General features: G+C 41.9%; 1 protein-coding gene across 7 annotated transcripts in view; it reads left to right on the top strand.

Annotated features, from left to right (window-relative positions):
- The window catches only part of ZNF366 (zinc finger protein 366), a 287106-nt gene that overhangs the window by 146866 nt on the left and 125586 nt on the right, over positions 1-14654 (top strand). For 3 of the 7 annotated variants that reach the window (XM_074359602.1, XM_074359606.1, XM_074359599.1), the window contains one exon: positions 7645-7821. The exons of the other annotated variants lie outside the window; for them this stretch is intronic. The gene's annotated coding sequence lies outside the window, so the exon portion shown is untranslated. The remainder of the gene's footprint in view (positions 1-7644; positions 7822-14654) is intronic. 7 annotated transcript variants of the gene reach the window in all.

Raw genomic sequence — 14654 nt, 5'->3', positions numbered from 1 at the left:
TTATATAAAGAAGAGACTCTGTGTCTCGGGCCATTAGCTGCTTCTCTCACTAAGGGTTTCATCAGGGCCAAATCTGTACACATAACCATTACAGAAATGTGTCTGATGAAATTGTTGGTTTTACTTAATTTCACAAAACTAATAGCCATCTTTTAGTCAAAATGATAAATTAGAAAGATGAAACAGAGCTTTCCAAACTTGGGGGACAGAGAAAGGATTAGGGGAGTCACAGCAGCCTGACGTGTGCTAGTTAAACCGTCAGACTTTGAGAGCAAAATTAAACTTTCTATGTTCCAATTCACAAGGCAACCCTAAGCATTTAGACACACTTGGCTAATAGGATCTGGACACATCGAATTAGCTCCCAGATGCACAATCTAAAATATAGGCACACGATTTGAATACCAATTGTCCCTTTGCCAAACCTAGCAAATAACAAGCCTTATTGGGGAAGATGGTCTCATTTCAATTCATCCTGCTCTTGAAATCTTTGCAATCAGCACAGACTTGACGCATCTGTATCTTTCCTCCTCTCTGAGGAAAGAAGTCTTTCCTAAAGCTCAGTCCACTGGCAGAGTCCTCTGAGGTTGCTCTATTATGCACCATAGGACATGAATTCATTCTCTCATTTCTATTCTGGACACAACTGCATGCATTTGAATTCCACAGGTGCATGCTTTAAAAGAAAAAAAAGGCAAAGGATGTGGAGTTAGAGCTTGGAACAATTTGTTCCATAGAAGAGAGTGAATCATCGCCCTTAATGAGCAGTGTCAGCCAGACCTGCAGCAAACTCTGAACAGTCCCATTCATCAATTATTCAAGGGCCTTCTGCCTACCAAGGACGTCCATTCATTAATGCATTGAGGACTGATTGGTTCTTTGTCCTGTTGCTTGTGTCCATCCGAAGGATCTGGACTTGTTCACCATTCTGACTGACTCAACAATGGAGTGCATTTCCATTGAAGATAAGGGATCTAGTCAAAGAGAATTTTTACCAGAATGTTTCTCCCCTTGACTGAGGACACAATTGCATGTGATGTCAAGTCCTTTTTCAAGGACCAGGAAGCAGAGGAGGGGCGTGCTCTGTAAACCTAGGTTCCAGGAGCAGTTCTTGTTCGGTCAGCAAGTCTATGTGCTAAGCCCTTGCTGGCATGCAACAGGAAGCTTGCTAGAAATGCAGATTCTCACCTCCACCCAAGACCTACTAACCCAAATCTGCATCCTAATGAAAGTTTGAGAAGCACTGTAGGAAGTGAAAGGGTACTGAATGCTGGGGATACTAGGTATCCTGGCCGCTGCCTTCCCAGAACTGCAGTCTGGAGGTGGGTAGAAGACTGATGTATTAAAGAAAACTTCCACAAGGGGGGTGCTGTGGTAGAGGTCTGTACAAAGTCCAGATAACAGAAGAAGCAGTGGTTCATTCCTTGATGGGCTTGTCAGGTGAAAAGGGGGTGTTAGCTCTCCCACTACCTTAAACCAGGCCTTCATCTCTCACTTGGACTGTGGTAAGAATCTTCTTACCTCCACTCTTTGGGGGCCCTCAAATCCATTTCCTAAACTGACCCCTGAGTTAATAGTGAAACACCAACTATCCCTCCTCTGCATAAAGCAAAGTGTGAACTCCTTAATTGGCACATAAGCCATTTGTCTGGCACACGCAGACCTTCCTGGGGCCAACTCCTGCCGTTCTCCAGCCTGTCTCCTTCTGCCCAGCTCTCCAGATCTGCCCATGAACTCCCTCCCATGTCTTAATGTTTTTGACACTCTTTATTCAGGGGCTGTTTCCTTCTGCTTTTCCTCCATGTTTACTTGGTGAGCTCCTCTTCATCCTTCCAAGCCTTTATTACATCTTCTGTGAAGCCTTTTATGTACTACTCCTAGATAATCTTCCACTTTACTCTACTTTTGCACTTTGCAAATCTATTATTTTATTTATCAGATTCTACTGTTATAATTTGTTTAATGGGAGCTTCACCTATGACGGAAGCTCTGTGAGTTTAATCTTTGAAGGCAGGAAATGTGTTAATTATGAAGAGTAACCCATACCTGGGCTGGCACATAGAAGGCTCTCAGTCTTGTTTTTTGGATTAACTATGATCTGGAAAAATCTTGAAAGCATGAAGATGCTGGACATGTTGGGAGATCTCAGTTTTTTTAGCCTAGCTTGAGTGCTAGTGAGTGAGGGGGTACAGATATTAACTGGGAAGGAAAGAAGAGCTTTAGTTGAGAAGGGTTTGAACCCAGAGAAATGCTCAGTGTTATTTACAACAGGAGAACCATGTGACTAGTCCTTGTTTGGGTCATTGTCTGGGGACAGGTAGGATATAGGTGTCAGCAGGGGAGAAACAGGAAGCAGTGAGACCTGAGAATCTGCTATTGTCCAAGCCTGGGAAAAGAATGACAGAACAAGGACTAAAGGCATAGTAAAAAGTCAAGGCTTTTCTCTTAGGAAATTACCTAAAAACAGTGATTTTACTGTTCTGAGTGTTTATGCTGAGGCCAGAGTGTTATTGGAGAGTTGGCTTTAGCAGAGCAGAACTTTGAGAAGGTGGGTCAATGGGGGTGAAGCGTGGCAGGGGGTAAGGGGTAAACAAGGTAGAGGTTCTGATTAATTTAACTTTCTGGTTAACTCAGTTTATCTGGAAACTCATCCTTTTTGTTTCCAATAATATTGAAATTTTTTTCTGCAATGACTACTACTGCCCTAAGTTATACCATAGAGAAAGCATCTTATTTGTTTGTTTGTTTTTATTGAAGTATAGTTGATACACAGTGTTGTGTTAGTTTCTCATATACAGCTTAGTGATTCAGTCACACACACACACACACACACACACACACACACACATACATATTCTTTTTCATTATGGGTTATTACAGGGTATTGAATATAGTTCCCTGTGTTATACTGTAGCACCTTGTTGTTTATTTTATATATAGTAGTTAGTATCTGCAAATCTTGAACTCTGATTTTATCTCTCCCCACCCCCTTTCCTCCCTGGTAACCATAAGTTTGTCTGCTATGTCTGTGAGTCTGTTTCTATTTTGTAAATAAGTTCATTTGTGTCATTTTTTAAAGATTCCACATACAAAGTGATTATCATATGGTATATTTCTTTCTCTTTCTGGCTTAATTCACTTAGTATGATAATCTCCATGTCCATCCATGTTGCTGCAAATGGCATTATTTTATTCTTTTTTATACCTGAGTAACATTCCATTTGAGATATATATATATATATATATATACACACACGTCTATGTATCTTCTTTATCCAATCACCTGTTGATGGACATTTAGGTTGCTTCCATGTCTTGGCAATTGTATACAGTGCTGCTATGAACATTGCGGTGTGTGTATCTTTTTGAATTGAAGTTTTCTCTTGATATATGCCCCAGAGTGAGATTGCTGGATCATATGGTAAGTCTATTTTCAGTTTTTTAAAGCATCTCTATACTGTTTTCCATTGAGTTGCACCAAATTACATTGCTACCAGCAGTGTAAGGGGGTTCTCTTTTCTCCACACCTTCCCCAGTATTTATCGTTTGTGGACTTTTTAATGTTGGCTATTCTGACCAGTGTGAGGTGATTCCTCATTGTAGTTTTCATTTGCATTTCAGAAAGAGCATCTTGCGTTGGCCTTTGAGTGTAAAGGAGTGGCATGATTGTAGTTCTAGTTTTCTCATGACTCTGTGCAAGTCACTTAATCTTCCTAGGCAGCAGAATCCTCATTTTAAAATTGAGGTGTTTCCCTCATACATGGCTGGTAGGAATGTAAAATGGTACATTCCACTGTGGAAAATAGTCTGGTATTCCTCAGAAAATTAAACATGGAGTTACCATGTACCCCAGCAATTCCATACCTAAGAGAACTAAAAACATGTTCAAACAAAAACTTGTACATGAATGCTCATAGCAACATTCTTCATAGTAACCAAAAAAGTGGAAACAACTCAATATCCATAAACTGATGAAAGAATAAAAATGAATTTTTAAATGTGGTATATCCACACCACAGAAACATTCAGCTGTAAAGAGGAATAAAGTGGATAAAAAGGATACAGGCCACAACATGGGTGAACTTGAAAACATGCTAGTGAAAGAAACCAGAGACAAAGGTCATATGTTGGAGTATTTCATTGACATGAAATGTCTACAAGCAGGCAAATTCATAGAGAGAGAAAGTAGATAAGTGTTGGACAGGTGCTAGGGGAAGGGAGAAATGGGGAGTGACTGCTTAGTTGGTACAGAGTTTCTTTTGGAGATGATAAAAATGTTCTGAAACTAGATTCTAGTCATGCACAACACTGTGAATATACTTTTAAAAAAACCTACTGAATTATAGTATGCTTTAAAATGGTTAAAATTGTAAATCTTATGTTATATGAGTTTTATCTCAACTTAAAAAATGAGAAAGTTAAACTCAAATGTCTCATAGATTTCTTAAGCTCTAAGACCCTATAATTTACTGAAACCTCTCTAGCACACGATAGATGCTCAACAAATACCCAGCAAATTGAAGTGAAAGAGACACTGGAGTATGATTCTTGGATGAGAGATAATACTTTCCTACATGTAGAGATATTTGTATCAGATGACATCTTCAGGGTATTAATATGATATAACTTGTGGGGCAGAATCACCTTTAAATGAATGCACTTCATCCATTGTGTGCTAGTAAATGTTTAACAACCAGCTCTCTAGGGAAAAAGAAAATATCCAATATGTACGCATGTAAATTTATTGTAAATTTTACTGATATAAAGGATGCATAGCACACAATTTACAAATAATAATAAAATATATAATACTCTTTACTGTAAATTCCATATAGCCAATTGATTCTCATAGAATGCTTTAATCAATTTTTGCTGAACTCTTCTATCTGCAGCCAAGCTATGGTTGCAATTGAACCATGATTTAACAAATGGAGTTGCATCCCAATCTTCTTACTTTTTTCCCCAATCAATTTATCATCATTTCTCTGATGTGTAATCTATTGTTAAACTATTTCTTACCCTTGTACAGATTACATCCATTAAACTGAAACCCCTTTCAGCTTTGGCACTAGTCATGTCAGAATTTCACTTATTTATCAAAAATGTTAGCAATTTCTTTGCTGAATTGGGTTATAGTTTTTGAATACTGGAAGAAAATTTCCTCAATTTTTGTGTGTGTTCTTCACAGAACAATGCCTATAGAATGACAGCTTTTAAGTTTAATCTACATTATTAACATTTTCTCTATCTTTTTTGTAAGTCTAGACAAACGATACATCAAGCCGTGAATTATAGCATTTTCTGATTTCCTTAGTGCAAGTACTCCCATCGTGACTGATTTCAAGCTACCAAAGTGACAGCACTGAACACAGTTGGGAGGAGAAGCGCAGTAGCTCTCCCTTCCACTCTGCTGGGCCAATAGACATAAATCACCCAGAGAGCTCAGATAACAGTAAAATAATTACACAATAATGAGTTTTAAATATTTATCACCTCTGTTTTTAATTAAACTTAATTATAAGTTCATATTATTTTATTTTTTAATAATGGCTGTGTTTATCAACCAGCTCTTAAAATTCCAGGAAATTTAACGTAGGTTCTCATGAGCTAGTGCAAGCTGGCTTAAGCACACCAGTGGTCATTATGATTCCTTTTTCAGTTTAAGACCCCACCAGAAACTTTATAAATATACTCTCCTAGAGATTTCAACACTCTTCTAAGAGCAGATTCTTTAGCTTAGTGTTTCTTAAACTTTGTGCTTTGGACTATTTCCCCCTTGTGATTGTAAAAGGCACTCCACATTGAGAAAAATGGGGAGGGGTGGCATTCAAGGAAGTTTTGAGAAATGTTGTAGGACTTCTCAGAGTCTGTAATATGCTAGCACACATTTTGAATCTTCCAGAAGAGTATATAATATTCAATTATCATATTTATTTAGCAGAATATAGTTTAGAAAATGCAGCTAAACCATGAATGGACTTTTAGAACATTGCAGCTTCACCACAGCAGTCTTTGTATTGCTCCCCAGCACTGTTGAGCCCCACCCACCACACCCCTACAGTGGAAATTAAGACTCCCTCCACTAGATCCCACACCTCCCCATGGTCCTTTGCCCCACTCTTAGGGATTTGGGGGTCAGCCTGAATGGATCATGAAGTTAGTGAACACTTGTGTTACCACCTTATTATTCTCTTAGGACAGAGGCCTGATCACACAGGTTCCAAGGAGTCTGTGGTCCCTGTATCTCCGTGGGGACTGATACATCCTTATCTAGAACTCCTCTTCATGCTAATATGTAGAGGTGCATGTGCAGAGGAGGTGGTGGGGGAAACTGGGTCCCCCAGTGCCATCCTAGGCTAGTTTACATTCATATCTTTTCCTTGCTCTTCCCCTGCTTTGCTCTGTAGCATAGGTGTGGGTTGGGGGCTTGAGAAGTCAGGGAAGGGGGATGAGGGGGTGGGCACCAGTCCTTGCAGGTTCTACTTTCCAACTCTTCTGTTTACTGGCTCCCAGTTAGGTTTGGTCTCTGGTGAGAAATTGAAGGGAGGGCGGGAGGGAGATGCCAAGATATTTGCTCTCTACTTCTGCCTTGGACAGTGTCTCTGGCAGTGCCTGCTGTTTCTCCATTGTTCTGCTCCTGCAGGACCATCCATTTCTTCTTGGTTCCATTTATTGCCTTTGGTCCCAACTTCTGGATTCAGGAACCTGGATTCCCACTGTTGTCTTTCTAGCCTAGAAGTAGTAGATACTTTATGCAACTGCTCATTTCTAGGTGGCCTCACTGTCTTTTCTTTGGCTTCTCAGCCCTTCCATCACCCGCTGTAGCAGACACTGGGGTACCCTACCCTAATCCTCTGGTATTCACTTTTACAAGCCAAGGCTGCTTAGTGGAACACCTGAGATTCACTGGCCAAGTCTAGGTCTGGCCATTGGAGCATGCTCAGCCTATGTTTAGTGCAAGCTGGAGAATGAATGTACCCAGAAGTAGCCACAACTCAGAAGGAGTGTTGATAAAGAAATACCTCAGCTTCCTTCCCCTGGGGGTAGGGCCACACAGCTCCCAGGGTTCCCTGGGATTGGGCTCTCTTTCCACACTGGGAATATGCTTAGTAATAGACCCTTTAGACTGGTTTCTTTCCCTTGCCCATCCCACTACTTGTCTACTTGTATTTCCTGGGATCACCTCCCCGTGAAACTGCCTGCACTAGGATCCTTGTCTCTGGGTCTCCCGGGGACCCCAAACAAGAACCTTTGTCATTTACTGCCTGCATTAAGTCATCTCTGCTTTAGGTACTTGGGTGGTTTCTGTTTCCTTGGTGTTTTCAGGCACTAACTGACACACCTGCACTCTAACACAGGACTGCTGCAGTAGCCCACCTTTCTACTTTTCAGTGAAGAGGGAGGAGACCAAGTAGGCCACTGTGCCTTAGTGCAGCCCTCAAAGCTAGGCCTGGGGCAAATTATGTACATAAGAGGCAAATAATCCCCATGACCGTTATGTATGACATCATTTTACGACTCTGCAAGGCTGATGGAAAAGTTTGAATACAGCCTGTTTTGATTGTAGACTTTTTCAGATACTGTTCTATGGTGATTCTTCTAGAAGACACATCTTAATGCTCATCTTACTTTTTTGTTTCTCAGGATTAAATATGTCCAATGTAGTTCTCTGGTACATGAGCACCTGCCAAAGCAGGGAGCCATGAAGAGCCTTCCAGTGGGTTTGTTCAGTGCTGGAGTACTCAGCAGGTGGGCAACTCATGAATTTATGGCACCAAACAAAGAATATTGGAGGCGAATCTATATGTGATATTTCAGAACGTAAGTAGTCATTATGAGAAAAAGCCCCAGAATTTTCTTGCACTTCATTAGGTTTGTTTTATGGGTTAGCATTGTGTTTGTCTTACACAACACCTGTGCATCACATTGTATGATTATCAGATCGATACACAGCCCTGTGTGAATGATGCCCTGTGGAGCTGTGTGATGTGGCAGCTCTGAGAGAAGGAGACACAAGCATCATTTTGATGCTGATGGCCTCCACAGATTTCAACCTGGTCTTAGATCTTTAACATACAGGGGAAGTCAAAATCAAGACATTACCCATGACTGCATGGCAACCTGAGGAGGTCAAAGGAAGCAGAGATCTAGAAAAAAAACCAACATCAACAACAACAAGAAATCTGTGGAAAAAGAACCCCTGTGGCCAAAGGGGAAGCAGGCTTGGTGAGATGTACCAAAGAAAATCTCCTGCTTGGAGTGTTAGCATGGGAAGAGGCTGAGGAGGAGAGAGGGCCCTTGGCTCACATAGCCAACTGCAGGCAGAAGAGAAAAATAACATGATTAGCATGTTTCTCTCCTTCCCTTGATTAAGATGACAGAAGTAGGCAATCTGCTATTTGTGCAGAAGGGCCACTGGGAAGGAGGAAAGAAGCATCTGTTCTGAGAAACTGCTGTTTAAAAATGCAAGAAGTACACAAAACAAAGGAGGAACGCTCCATAGGGCAAGCCACTGGCTCAGAAAACAGGGAGAACCAGAGGGGCACCCTTTGAGAAGCCTCAGGCTGCCCCGAATCCCAGCAGAGGGGCTCTGTGGTCCCTTAGAGGGCCTACCGGTCTTTCTACCTAGTGGCTCATGGTGGCGATCCTTGCCTCTGACGTCTGGCTAAGGGTCACCCTCCATCAAGGGAGAAGCATCACCCTACCCTCTACCTCTAGCCAACCATTCTCACCCTCACTGACCAGTGCTGCCCATTTTCAGAATGAGTTGCAGGGCCCACCCTCATACCTTCTCCTCTGTTCTCTGCCCAAGGGGTGATTATAACTACCTTTGATGGAAAAATAAGGTGAGCCAGTGTCTCCAGTGAGATGAGGTCATTCTGAACCCTCCAAGTTCAAAGGGCCTACATGCATCTAGAAGAATCAGGAACCTAATTCAAAGGTGCCAGCAAAATGGCCTGCCAGCTGGACCAAATTATCTGAGGCCCTAAGAGTTCTGCTGGGCCCCTAAACCTTCCCTTTCTGAGGGGAAGCAGTCAGGTACAAAGCAAGCTCTCCTATCAGGCACCTCTGGCTGCCTTTGATACTCAAGTTCACTACCACAAAGGCTGTTGATCAGAAGGGATGTAGTGTGAGCCAAGGCCATACCTTTCCAAGGGCATATATATTCCACCTTGGTTAATTTGTAGACCAGACTAGGTTGAAAGCGTGTGTGGACAGCAGCCATCTGTGCATTCCTCGTGCGATTAGTTGAAAGCTGTTCCCACAGTAGATACTCAGACACGTTTGAATTGGTCCTCTCCTAGTTAAAGTAAACCAACCTTGCAAGTAAGAACAGAAAATGAATAGTCTTTTTCCAGAGTCCCCGGGGTCTTTTTTCCCCTACTCACCTGTAGAAAGGATCATTTTCAACCTATTTGCTCACAGTAAAATGGAAGTAATAATACAACTTTTTTACGAGGATTTAATGAAGGCAGACATATAAAACAGCAGAGCATGTAATGATTACTGTTACTATAATAATAAAATAATAATAATAATATTATTATATATTATTATATATTATTATTATTATTATTATTATTATTATTATTATTATTATTATTATTTCTGAAATGAAGCATATTTTCTCTTGGAATTCTGTGAGCAAGATGAGAGCCCCCTGGCCCTTTCCTCTGAAAGAGAGGAGGGCACCAGACCAATGTGGCTGACACAGAAGGAACCCCGTGGTAGTCACACTGATATTCCATCCGCTCTTGGCAGCCATTTCTCAGTGACTAAGCATTTGCGTTCCATAGCTTGTCTGCAAATCCAGTGGTATCCACAGACACATGTCTTTCCTTCTCTTATCAGCCTGGCCAACCAGTGTTAATTCCTTGAGAGAAGTACAGCCTGCAGCCCTGCCTTGGGTTTGGATGGGCACTCCTATGTGCTTGTGGCTTGCTTTTAGCTCAAGACAACTTATTCTCAGGTCCCAGGCTGCAGAGATGATTAGCAATTGTAAAGGAAAAACTTGGTATACTTGTGCCCTGTAAGGCCACAGCACCCACACCCGGCCCTGAGCTTCATCTAGTCTGGGAAGTTTAAGAGGCAGGTGGTCAGCCAGGATGACTGGTTCTATGACCTGACTTGCCAAAAAGGCCTTTGCTGAATTACATTTTAATGTTGTGTCCTAGTCTTTTAAAATCAAGGGTTAATGCAATAACAGTCACTTGAGGAGTGTTTATGGGTATTTTACAAAATGCCTCACAGAACGTTCTATTATTATTGCCAGCGTTGATATCCTTAGTCCTAGCTCTGGTAATAATAGCTTCTATTTGTAATGTGTTTAGTGGGGCATGTCACATTATAGATGAATAAATGAGGTAAAAGAGCTGAAGTGATGGTGTGAGGCCAAGCTGAGCCTCAGGCCAGGTGTTCCAGGTGTGGGAGCCCTATAAGCTGCCCTCCCTTTGGACCTTACTGGCTAGCACGCTGTTTTATGTATAATAACCCATATGATAAAGTCCTCTAAGAATTAGGGCCAGACAAAAGCCTAATCACCTGCATCCTTGTATCAGATAGTGTTTTCTTTTAGCTTGGGGCTGCCAAGCAGTTCAGAAACAAAGCTAACGATCAGCCACAACCACATGGCTTTTAGAATTCAAACTTCCTCATTCTTTTCTATATCTTTTGAATTTCTACTTCTATTTTAATGGATTGATTGTGCTTTTTATTTTATGCCATTTCAGTTCTTTTGGGAAGTAAATGAGGAATACGTTTTAAGAAAGACAAATCAGTTGGCCATTTCAGTTTTACCCAGTAGGAAAAAGGACCACAGAACTTTTCCTTAATTCCAGATGTTTTGCTACTCTGCTTTCCAGGGAAAGATCTTTTCAGAGTAACGTTGCCAGATAAAACACAGTAGAGCTTAAACTTTTCATAAATAATAAATAAGTTTTAGTATACATATGTCCCAAATGTTGCATACTAATTTTTATACTAAAATGATTTATTATTTATCTGAAATTCAAATTTACCTGGACGTCCTGTATTTTATCTGCTAAGGCTGGCAACTCAAATTCAGAGTGAGAGATGCTTGCTTTTGCACCTATGCATAGGATAGCTAACAATACAGGTGCAAAATTTGAACAAGTTTATAATAATAGTTTAAAACCCCCCAAATGAGGTAGAAATCTTTAAAGTCAGATTTTGAATGACTGGCCTTTGGAAACCTTTAGGTTCACTGGCTACAAATTCACTGTCTACCCCCAGAGGCATCAAGCTCTCCTCAGGCTGGATCTGACTGCAGCTTGGGACCCGTGAAGACCATGTGGAGCTGCCTATGGTTTCTTAAGAACTGTTGAGCAGCACTTGACTGGGTCAGCCTTTCTACGATGTGCCAATATAAGTTTTGGTCAGTTTCCCAATCTTTGATTTGGAACATTGCAAATTTAACTCCTAACTCCATGTAAAAGAGGCCAAATTCTTTCTCTACTCAATCAAAAACATCTGCCAGTTATTTCTGGGATCCCTGGGGGTATTTTATAGGTGCTCCCCTCATGGTGGTCTATAGCCCTCATCCACATAAGGGTGCCTGGCTGCTGCAGCACGGGTCAGCGAGCAAAGTGGACATGGCTGCTGGCTCCCTCTACCATGGGGCCCCTAAACGTAATCCCAAAAGATGACTTCATGGCCCTACATTTTCTTCAGCCTCACCATCCTGCTGTCTAGGGGGAAATGGAGAGGATCATCCTTCCTGCGCTCTGTCCTGCTGCTAATATGGGGGCCCGAAGCAGTTCTGCTTGGCTTCCACCAGCAATCAAGGGCTTCAAGACCACAGCTCCTTCTGCCTCTTCCTGAAGTCCTCTCCACAGGGCTTAAATGACCCATCCCTGGGGGCCTGGTGGGGGACAGACACTTCATGTTTGCTTTCTTTCCCCAAGAGAGCAGAGCTCAAATCTTCCTCTGAATAACAGGAAAATCCCTCATGCAAATCAGCTTATGATATGGACTGGTCTTGAAGCTTTTCCAACAGTTTGCTAGACACACTTAAGCGTAACTGAAATTCAGTGGGGAGCAGACCCTAAAGCTTATCCTGTGATCCCCTTGGCACAAATCATATCTGACAAGAGGACACTGGTAGGCCTTAGAGAAGACTGTGGTTGTGATCTTAATCTGCTTAAATCTGTGTTTCAGCGACATTGGTACAAGGGGACATTAGGCTGCCTGTCAGACGTTATTTCCCTTTCCTCTTGATGCTGCTCTTTTGGGAACACGACGTCCCAGATTTCTCAAGTTTCTCAGGGGGTAGAGTGGTATACCAGCACCTGACAACCAGAGCTGCTGCATGAGTGATCCTGTGTCCGGGGGCAAAGTGTCTGGCTGAGTCAGAGTGTGTGCTCCCCACTGAAGACAATCAGTGGTTAAAATCAGGCCTTTATACGACACTCCACATGACTTCTCCTTTTCCTCCTGTACTCTTCCCTCTTTCCTCTTGTACAGGTGATGGATGCTGGTGCCTGCAGAGCACTTAGAAATGCCTTCTCCACATGCCAGAGCTTCACTTCTCAGCATGGTGTTCTGGCCTGGCTTTGCCCTGCAAGTGTCCCTGGGTGTCTTTGTTCCATGTTAAATTCTGATCTAAAGGCACTGAAAGGGACAGACACGTGATGCATTTGTCCTTCCTAAGGAAGGCACCTCTGATTTTCAGTGTGGGTACTCAGATGAACCTGCAGCCTCAATAATAATACATGTGCCATAACCACTAGATCAAACGTTTCTAGATGACAAGTTCCCCCAAAAGCAGTTTCTGAGACAAGGATTTGGGTGTAAGTACTTTATTTAGAAAATGATCCTAAGAAGCACAGTGAGCAAGTGAGGATGTGAGACAGGGAACGGAGGAGAGACAATAGGAGGAGCATTGACAACATGCTTGCTAGGGGTTCTAGAACGGGGGCTCAGTTCTGTTGGGGGGCCTTGGATAGTCTGCAAAGAGTATACCTCACATTGTCCCACCAAAGTGCAAGGAAGCTGGGGTATTTACCCACTAACTTCCTCCCCTCATGGGCTGAGGGATGCTCCTGTGCATGGGCCAAGAATGCCAGGGCCAAAGAATACCCTGACGCACAGAGAGGCTGGAAGCCCCTGGCCTGGATGGGACCTGTCTGCAAGTGACTTCCAGGATGACTAGACCCAGAGTGGGCTGTGAATGGCGGTGGCTGCCGAGACTGTGCCTTCTTCCTGCTACATTCTTAGCACCTAGACAGTGCCTGGCACTTCATAAATTTTCAATAACCATTAATTGGATGAGCAGATGAATGAATAAGGAGCACATATGCACAAATACAGCTTAATGGTTCAGCAAATGCTGCTCAATTGTCAAAAACCATTTGAGACCTTTTGAAACCAGCTCAAATGTTAGTGACAGTGATTAGTAGTGGACAGGTCAAGATAATCTGCTTTCATGGGGAAGAACCCGCAAGGCCATCAAATCCAAAACCAAGAGAAGAAGTCTCCCTATAAAGCACCTTGGAAATGATAACGTGGATGTAAATAGAAAATACCATTATATTACTCCCTCTTTTCCTGAATGTTTCTGAGCACAGGGGATTCAGAACTCCACTGTGCTGCCCATCTCACTATGTTGCTTCGGTAGTTAGACAAGTTTTTTGTTTGTTTGTTTTTTTAAATATTGAACCACAATTTGTGTCCTAATTGCTCATTGGTTTCCAATGGCTTCAAATTCCAGCTTTATCACTATTAGCTCTGAGATTGTGGTTTAGTGGCTCCTGGTTTCTGTGTATTGTCTCCCTCGTCTGTATAGCTGATACACTGTACAGCTAATATACTGTACAGCTTTGTGCATAAGAGCTGGACTCTGATTTCCAACTACATTGTTCCAATTCAGGCTCCACCATTACTAGCTTGACTTAGAATGGGTTTCCTTAACCTCTCCATACCTTCGTCTCCTGATCTGCAAGACAGGTTTAATAACAGTACCTAACTCATGGGGTTGTTGTAAAGCACTTAGTAAGTGATATATGTGTTATTATTTATCACTTAGGGGTGTTGTAGATAGTAAACAAGATAATACATGTAAAGCTTATGTAGAGCTTAGTGCCTGATATGGGCTCCATAAATATCAGTCATTATTATTATTTTAACTGCAGCAATATTAAAGCACTTTGTCAATTATTTGTTCCTCCTGCTTCCTCTTTTCCAGCTAAACATCCATTCCTCCTAGCATGCATGCTTAAGTTTCCATCCGTATCTACAATCTGACTTGTGCAAATGTGGTGTGACCAGCATCCTGTCCTCCACATGTTGATGTGCAACATAAAATTGCTGTGGTTTGATGAGGTATATCCTTTTAACTTTCTTCACAATCACTCCCACAGCAATTTTCACCAGCAAATGGCATCTACTTAAAATATGTACCGAAAAAACTGAAAAGTAAGACTGCACCTTACAGTTCCTGCTAGGTCTGCAGAAACCAATTTTATCTTTTGGTCAAATAGCCTCATTATTTTTTTCCATCAAATACTGCTCCATTAGCCCAGTTTCAAAACAAACAACAGAACCTATGTTAGGAACTGATAGAGAGATTGCATGCAAAACTGAGTTAGATTATGGTTGAATTGTGAGATTATGGGAGAAGAGGAAGGTATGAATGA

Source organism: Camelus bactrianus, chromosome 3, assembly GCF_048773025.1.
Source record: "Camelus bactrianus isolate YW-2024 breed Bactrian camel chromosome 3, ASM4877302v1, whole genome shotgun sequence".
Classification (NCBI taxonomy): Eukaryota; Metazoa; Chordata; class Mammalia; order Artiodactyla; family Camelidae; genus Camelus; species Camelus bactrianus.
The sequence above is the reverse complement of the archived record's forward strand: the minus strand, read 5'-3'. Positions and strand labels throughout refer to the sequence as shown.